Source organism: Phyllostomus hastatus, unplaced genomic scaffold (assembly GCF_019186645.2).
Source record: "Phyllostomus hastatus isolate PE091 unplaced genomic scaffold, TTU_PhHast_1.1 phas_scaffold_114, whole genome shotgun sequence".
Lineage (NCBI taxonomy): Eukaryota > Metazoa > Chordata > Mammalia > Chiroptera > Phyllostomidae > Phyllostomus > Phyllostomus hastatus.
Genome location: NW_025334006.1, coordinates 13,605,951 through 13,615,425, shown reverse-complemented (window position 1 = coordinate 13,615,425; position 9,475 = coordinate 13,605,951).

Sequence of the window (9,475 nt, the reverse complement as noted above, 5' to 3'; positions counted from 1 at the left end):
AAGAAACATTTATTCTGTGTCCAATATTAAGCTAGGTGTTATGGGGCATTATAGCATAAGATAAAACTCTGCTAAAAAAATATCTGATTTTCCTTGGGCCTTCTAGATATTACAGTGTCATTGGGAATGCCTAGTTGCTGGAAGAAAGTTGCTCAGAGGCCAAAATTTGCAGCTCGTGAAAACCTAACCATAGTATAGAGAGAGTCTTTGGTGTTAAGCACTGTGTAGAAATCCAGCAACATCTTATTCAGGGAGCAGAGGTTCCTCCAGAATAGCTGTGCATAAGCACACCCAGCAAAGAAGGAGGAAAGTCAGTGTCACTAAAGCAAAACCCAGACATAGTAATGTGTCTCTTACCCCAACCCCTGACTCCACAAGTATTTTATGGCCTGAGCGTGTGAAGAGATTTGGGAGGCTGGGGAGAAGATTCTGTTTTCCTCCTCTTTCCAAGAACCACGTGCAGCCACCCTGATCAGCCTCACTTTGGATGTAGTTCAGCAGGATAGTCTGCGTCCTGAGAACAGCAGTGCGAATCTTGCCTGAGAAAATCTCCCCAATGCTCCTCTCTGCTTGTCCCCAGTGCTTCTCATCTACAGCTAAGTTCATGCTGAAATAAATAGCAATGAAAGGCAGCAGGAGTGTGGAAATAAAGTAGAAAGTGCAGCAACCCGTGGAGTGTACAACTGTGAAAAAGTTAACCAATTTACTGGCAATGAAATTATGAGCGGATGACCTTTTTTGGAACAGGAATGGCAAACAGACCACCCAAGGGACAAATTTAAGTGTGAAATAGGTTTGGTTTTGTTTTTTTGTTTTTTTGGGGGGTTTTTTTTTGTCTATGTAGTGTTATATTACAAAGTATTTTTTAAACTTTGTGAATTCATTCCCAACTAACCCCAACTAAAAATTAGAATTTCTAGTTCCTTTTAAAACCAAGCAATCTGATATCATTTGGCTTGCATCCCCCCTCCTCCCTAATTGGCTGGAACAGAGTCGCAGGTGCCCTCTTAGATCAAGCATGTCCTCTCCGAATAGCTGCCAACCGTCACTCATTTTGTCTCCATGACCATGCAGCACTTTTCTAGCACCTGCAGGTGTTTGAGATGAAGTCTCCCCATTAGACCCTCATGTGCCTTTGAGCATCATCCAGCAAGCCGACTGCTGTTCTGCTCGTGTGTGTCCAAAGGAGCACTGACTCTGAAGCTTTAGTCGCTGCCAGCTTCCCCAGTGGGGGATCTTGTCGTAGCTCAGGCATGGGCTCGGGAAGGAAGGAGAGACTGTCAGTGGTGTTTCTGCACTGCAAGTGCTTATCTGGATGGCTGCCTGCCTGACAACTCTGAAAGTGCGGAGTATGTGCATCAGCCTCCCCAGGGGGAAATCTTCCTCCCAGGTAGAAGACCTGATTCATGCTATGGATTTTTCTCAAATTGCAGGCTTGGTGTTTGAGGCAGTGACTTTTGGTTTTACTTAAGTGAGGGTCATAACAATAACTACATCTTTTGGAATACTATGTACCACCCATCTCATACTTCTTACCACATTTCACTTCCCCACAAACCCTAGCACGTAGCATAGCAAACACCTGTTCTTTTAGCTGTCCAGTGTCCTCTCTGCCTTTTCTCGGTAATAGCATCCCTACTTCTCTTGAGAGAATCACCCACCATGCTCCAAATCCCATTATGGCGATCGTTGCAGGACCGCCAGCTGCAGTGCTCTACCATACGCCACAGGGCAGACATGTGACCCAACCAAGGCTAACCAAACTCTATTCAAGACCTGGATCTTGAGCGAAGTGGTGCTGGCACAGGGGTTGGATCGGATTCATTGCCATGGTGCTTACCTGAGTTCTTAATCTGGATCCCAGAGCTGCTGTGAATCCTGTATTTTCAGATGTGAGTCACCCCTATCCTTTTAATACATTTATCTCATCACTGAAACCATTGGAGAAAGGTGCCATTGCTGTAACCCATTGTGCTATTATGATCACTAAGATTTAAAAAATCTTGCCATTCTTTAGAAGGACAAATCCATAACAGAGTGATGTCAGTGTTCTGGCCTACAGAACTGTAAGAGAATAAGTTCATATTGTTTAAGCCACTAGAGTGGTGATAATTTGTTACAATAGCCATAGAATATGGATACACCGGATTTCACACAAATTGGATACATTTAGACCCACCTCTGAACATGTCCTGGCAAGAGAAATGCCATGAGCTGATTGGATGGGGCATGAGTTAAGAAACCTAAGGACTGATTCTGGAGAGAAAGCTGGGCTAAGAATCAGTGAGCTGGGGGAGGTGATCCGCACAGCCTGACCTGCGCTGTCCTTGAACGGAGCAGAGCACGTGGACGGGCACTTCCCTCGGAAAAGATGTGAAACTGGCAGACACTTTTAGACTCTGATCTCTTCAGCTCAAATGTTCCTTAGAATTGTGGTCTCTTCTTTTCTTTTAAGAGGGGTGGGGATCAATTCTTCTTCCACGTCTTACAACTTCTCTTGATCAATGTATTTTTAATGTCTGAGGAGGCTGTCATCTGTCACAAGGCCTCTCTGAAGTGAGGTGAATGATGAGATGTTTAGTGCTTGCAGACTTCTTACACAATGCCTAATGGAGAAAAGGATGACTCAGTAGAAGAGAAATGAGGCTAAGATACAATTATGCCTGTTTATGAGGGTACAATGTTTTTATTACCCTGAGAGAACAATCTAGGAGCATAAACTTGAAAAAATATCGCAGCAATCTGTTTATTATATAAACCTCAGTTCACTGAGAGCTTTCAATATTTCTTTAAATGTATATTAAGACCTGTTTTTGAGCTTTCTATACTTATTTTTATTTTTGGCATATAGTAAAGACTATATAAATATTTGCTGTAATTAATGCTATTTTATCTATTTAATGAGTATTTCAGTATAAGAGATGACTCTGAGGTTCATCCAGCCAGAGCAATTCTGAGATATGGGGAAGACTGTTTCTCTCTGAAGGTGAACTTCATGTCGACCCTAGACAAGATGCAATGGATCTCATTCCCTAGGCATGTGGAAACAGTAAACTTGGTTAGAAACAGCATTCAGTTTATCAGTAAAATCAACACGGAGGTATACAGAAGTAAATTCTTACAGCTTAGGTACCACTGGCAAAGGAGAGAGGCTCAGAATCAGGGATATTGGCAATTCTGCTGTGAAAGAACATTGGCCCAGGCGTCTCCAGGGCCTGAACAAACTAGCCCTCTAGGCCTGTCATATCCCTTCACTCACCAAGCAACCACGCGGTCACTAATGCAAATCCTCAGGTTCTTTGAGATCAAGATACAACATCATGGATAGAGGATATGAACATATTCTTATATACCCCAAAATATACAAATTAATTGATATTCTTATTGCACCTTGGTCAGTGAGCTTGTCAGCTGCAGTCACATTGTCCCTGAGTTACACTGAAAGACTTCAAGGCCAAACACAGATTTCGAACTTTGGCAAATACAGTTCAATAGGGCCTCTTGCTTAACAGCACTCCCACACCTCACAAAGCCTTTGGCCTTCCCCTTCAAAAAATTCTACAACTTGTTAAATGAATATTGGAGATATAGCCTAACAATTTCTATGGAAAAGTGTGTATAAAATTACAAATAACTAATTAAAACATTAAAAACCCTCCTGTGATAATATTTTAAAAGTCAGGTGTTATCTACATCTATGCTATAATTTGAGTTGAATGTTTCTTTTCATATTCTAAATTTTATAAAACATGGTAAACTATGAGTAGTGGCCATGCTTCTGTGCTTTTCAAACTGTTTCAATGACCTTAATATGGTTCTCAGTCTGCGTGACCTGGCAGCACTCCACAGCCTCCCAGGGAGACTGGGAAATAAGGGGCGTGGGCATGAAAAGGAAGGAGCTTTCTCTTCTCAGCAGCACTGGGAGATGGTGCTGCTCTCTGGGTCCTGGGGGAAGGTATAGTAAACATGCTGCAACGTCAGGAAAAATCACTCACAACAAAGAACAACACAGAACTGCCTTGTCCCAAAGGCCAATTGTATTTCTGTTGAGAAACATTGTTCCTAGTGCCTGATGATATAAGGATTGTGACTTTCTGAGATTCTGATTCAAAACAGAAAAACACTGAAGATCTAACTATATTTACTGCTGCTAGATCAGAAAATACGAAAAACCAGTACCAGTTTAATTTACCACTTCCATGTCATTGGAAGTGTGTGAGTGTGTGTGTGTGTGTGTGTGTGTGTGTGTCTGTGGCTAGCTTTGTATGAATTTCTTTACTGTTCAACAGGCTCTGAAAGTAAAAATATTTTCTCTCCTCTTTCAGTGGCTGAAGCCTGATGACACAGTCCTTGAGTCTGTAGGAAATGAAGTAAAGTAATTGTAGTTAATTTGATCAATCAAAGCAGCCAAATCAGATAGTTCACTTTGGCAACAGGGAATTGCAACATTGGAAACAAAGTCACCATCCTAACTCAGTTTGGCACTCATCAGCCATTGTGTTTCTAATTATTCACATAACTTTTCTTTCCACTAGACTTAATCATCCAAAGGTGACCATCTAGGGGGAACCTCTGAACACCCATGCGTTTTCTCATCCAGTTACAAAGCCCAGCATTATACACACACTTTGCTGATGTAGAAATAGGTTGAGATACAAACAGGGGCTGATCAAATATCAGAGTGGGGCTGACCGTTTACACAAAGGCATTCATTCCAGGGCCTGATGCAGCTGGGTCTCGCAGGCCTGCCCTAGACAAAGACTCTTCAGCTAAATTCCTTGATGACTGAGGTCCAAACAATCACACAATCAGTTGGCATTACAGCATCCAATCTTTTATAAATTCAGTGACCAAATATCAGTCCCAACCAGTGAACTTTCTAATTGTTTCAAATGCCACGTAAATGCCTGCCTTGTCCTGCCCCAAGGTTTCCAGGAGATAAAAGTTAATTCAGAAACAAAGTTCTATGGAAATCAATGAAGCTTTTTCAAGAAACGTTATTGAGATTTTTTAATCTCTTGCCAAATGAAAAAAAGAAAAAGTTACATTTCTGCCCTACAATCTCAAAATCAGCAAGACAAAGAAAAATAATCCACCCCCCAAAGCCAACAAAAGGTCCATTTACTATCTGACACTCTGGGTGGACTTTGAAGCCACACTTCTCCAACAATCACGGTATTATGCCCTCAGAATAATGCAAACCTGTTAATGTGCGGTTCGTTAAATCAGTTTGGAATTCCAGTGAGCGTAAATCAGAATGCCGCCCTAATGGCCAAGTCACTAAGGCTAATCAAACATAGAGAAACAAACAAACAAACACAAGGTCTTCTTTCCAGGAGCAGTCAGGAAAAGCATGATTAGAACAGAACAGAACTGAACTCTGCCCACATTCTCCTAACTCTGTGTTATCAGAGCATAGTTTCAAGGTGAAAGAAAACTGGATCCCAGTGACTCTTGGGGCTTGAATGAGATTCATGGTGTCCCTCCTGTCCACACACTGACAATTCACAAAAGGACATAGTCATCTATACAGACTGTCCTCAAGTTCTTTAGATTTTTAACTTGAAATCTAATGTGATAGAAAGCAGCTATAGAGAGTTTTGAAATATGTCTAAAAACATGTTTTTATACAAAAGCATGGATGCGTTTTTAGAAGAACTAAAGCACATCATTCATTGTACGTTCCAACGTAACTTCCCCATTAGCGATGTGCTTCCTGTCAGGCCCCGGCTCCGCTGCCTTGAAAGCACAGGTGATCGGAGCCCACTTCTTGATCAACGGGAATTAGAAACAGGACCCTCAGGAACAAAAGTCATTAGAAGCTGTGAGAACAATGAGATTGTCATTTTATGAACTCTTTTGAAAGCTTCCCTCACAACCACCACAGTCTCTTCTAGACATTCCAAATGTTCTCTTTCTTTCAGAGACACTATTTTCTTAAATTTTCAAATTCTGTCTGAGACAAAATTTCAAATTTTACCAAGTTCAAAACATCTGATTAGAAATAAGAAATCCTAGTCAACCTAAATTTCTCAATACAATGCCAATACAAATACAAATATGAGTAATAAAATTAGAAGAGAGCTTTTCTCTTAAAACTTGGGACAATAAATAATGATTACATAGAAAAAATTTAAATGTCTGTGGTTATACTTAAATTTAGTGTATATAAAGCATATAAAACAAATGTATCACATGCCTGTTTGTATAGCAAAGCATTCGATTCAGACTTCCATGGATTTCATAGAATGCATTGCACATGAATTATTTGCATGCCAAAAATTCAAGAAAAAAAATCCAGTCTGTAGAATTGACAACAATGGGCTAACAGGAAATATAAATGTCATTTAACAGACATGTAATTGATTAAAGTATTACTAGTACAAGAGAATGATCACTTCAAGATTGATTAAGCAATGCTATGTTTTTATCAATCTTCAAATTCTGAGTACTTAAGCCAAAAGACTTCTAATCCTCTGCAAATTTATAGAATGCAATGGAAAATTGATTTAGCACCAGAATTCTAGGGATCAAAAGATCTTATAACTATGATAGTAGTAAATAATTATCTTCTACTTAATACAGTCTTTTCAATCAATGAATTATTATCCCATTTCAGATTGCAATATTTGAGGTACAAGTGTAGAAGCACATCCTGTGAAATATAATGAAAAATCAAGACTGAAAATTGTGATGGTTACATTTAAATACATAAAAAGTCAGTCTTCTAATAACAATGATGAGTGGTCTCCTGTGAACCACAGAAGGTCAGTGTAACATTGATAACTTGAATTTATTCTACCTACACCTAACAGAAATCCACTGAAGATGAACAGAATTTTTTTTTTCATTCAAACTCTGGTCTCATGCTACTACTCCACGTTTGCCTTGGCTTTTTGCATGCCAGCCTGCTCTGGCCTTTTTGACTGACAAACTTGCTCTGTTCGGTCTTCACACAGAGCTTCCACGCAGTACGTCCCTCTACCCGGCTCATCCGTTACCACCCCTAATCTTTTCCAAGAACTTCCTCAAGGAAACTTGCTCTGACTTTACCACTAGGTCAGTTTCCTCTATCACACATGCTCAAGGGTACTTTTCCTTTCCCAGCACTACTCACATTTTTGCTAAATAGTTGATGGAGGAAATAATGTTTAACAGCTGTAAACCAAACTCCAAAGGGACTGAATTGTACTTCATTCATGAACTGTTATGTCCTTGGGATTTAGCACAGAATCTGGCATATAGGGTTTAACTGCATCAGTGAGATGAATGAGGGCAAGAAGATAATGAGCAAAAGTACTAAAGTGGCTTTAGGACACCTGGGCTTAATAACTTTGGGATAGAGAAGTTTGAAGATTTCATTGCAGCATCCAGATGTTAGAATTTGTATAGAACGTATACCACATATATGGCTGTAGATATGTACATCATTTGATTAATGCTGGACTGCTAATCTTGTGGTCTGAATGCTATTACAAGAACACCATGTTTTCTTACTTTTTCTTTTATCACAGCTTCTTAACTCGCAGTCCTGGTTTTCCATCTGTACTTTGCTAAATGATGCTTTCTGCATGTTCTTTCCATTTAAATATTTGCTTATTCTTTCATTGGGCAAATATTTATTGAACATCTGCTATGTGTTATCTGAATCAAGATAGAATTTTACAGATTGCTGTGAGTGCACTGGTCAAGTAGAAAGAATTATCATTTATAATCCCTGAGAGGAGATCCTCTATTCTTAGAATCCTTATTCTAAATATTCAATGAGGGTCAAATTATGTGACTTTGTATAAGTCAGTTAACTTATCAGAGTATCAGCTTGGTGTATATAAAGAAAGATTTGGGTAATGTTGGAAGACTTGAGATTGGTTTGACTTCTAAAGTAATGTAATTCCAGTCTATTACATAGGCCCGTGTTGAGTGTTTCAAATTCAAAGACGGACAATATAAGTAGCAAAGTGGAAGTAGCAAAAGTGGAATTCAATAAATACTCTTAAATTGCATTCTCTAAAAGACCAGGACAAAGAAAATATAACATATATGTTTTTCTACTCACCAGAAAGAGGGAAGGAACATTCATAAAACATGATTGTGAAATTATAGAAACTTTTAATATGTTTTTCCATCTTCTTTCTTTATGAGAAAGGTTAGCCATAATCAGATACACTGGAATACATGCCTAGAAAAAGAACATAGGAAGCCAAACCAACAAAGTAACCAAAGAACACTTGAAAATGCAAGAAGAATTCAAAATATCAGGAAGAAACCTTAACATGTTAACTTAGAGAATGCTTGAAGACTGAAAAGAAGTCCATCTATTTTTAAAATGGGGAGAAAAAGTTAGAGGAAAAAATGTTCTTGCATAGAAGTATCCTAGATGTTTCTCAGAGGAGCCAAGCTCCCTGCAAAACATTTTTCAGTTCAGTGTGAATGTAGGGGAGAGGAGGTTGCTATACCTGACACTAATGAACACATAGTATGAGGGTACAGGGCAGAGGAAAGGCAGGGCCTCTCACATGAATGCAAATTTATATGCCAAAGACACAAAGCCATACCTTTTTATAATATGGTCTCAATGCATATTTTCATCATAGCACACACAGCATAGAAACCAAACTGGACCATTCACTTGTTCTTCAACCGCACCTCATGATTCCTTCCTCTTTCCTTTAATTATCTCTCTCCTCCTGAGGTGTGCACTTATCATACTACCTTTCCTCAACTCCTTCTGAGGGCCTATCCATCCCATTATCTCCTAAAGCCTTTCATGATGTCCAACACCCTGATGTGCTCAGAACTCTCCTAGAACTGCACACCTTCCTAACAAGTCCCACCTTGTATCATAGCTGTTGACGTTTTTGTCTTATTCCTCCCACCCTTGCCTGGTTTTGTAAAGTCAGACCCTAAGCTCCATACTTTATGCTTTTATCCACTGCAGTAATAGCATAGAACTTTTTCTATGCCGTGTGCTCCATCAATGTTTATTTATAAAATTGATTAAATATTATGAGACACCAGGAAATCACAACTGTCAGTCTTCTCAGCAGCCAAAACTTAGTTCAGGTGTCCTTCATAAGTTTTCCAATGACATTACAGCCATCTGTAAGAAGACAATGATGTCTTGTTCTTACTCTCTTTCAAATCCCTTAGAATACAGACAGAAAGGGAAGACATCCCTTTGAACAGTGCCGACTGAGAAATCGGAGATATTCTGGGCACTCTCATAATCTGGGATTCATGTGGGTTAAGTATTTTTCTAGCACTAAAGTGTAATGATTTAAATAACATCACATTAGAACCTGGAAGAAAGACGGTGCTATCAGTTATGCCAAATAGTATCGAAATCAACAAGCAGAAAACACTGAGAGTGGATTCCAGCCAGGACATTATGTTCCCCTACAGGCTTTTCCAGAAGACGGAGACATTATAACCACACTGGGTCACCAGGTCAATGTCTCTGCCATCTGATTTAGAC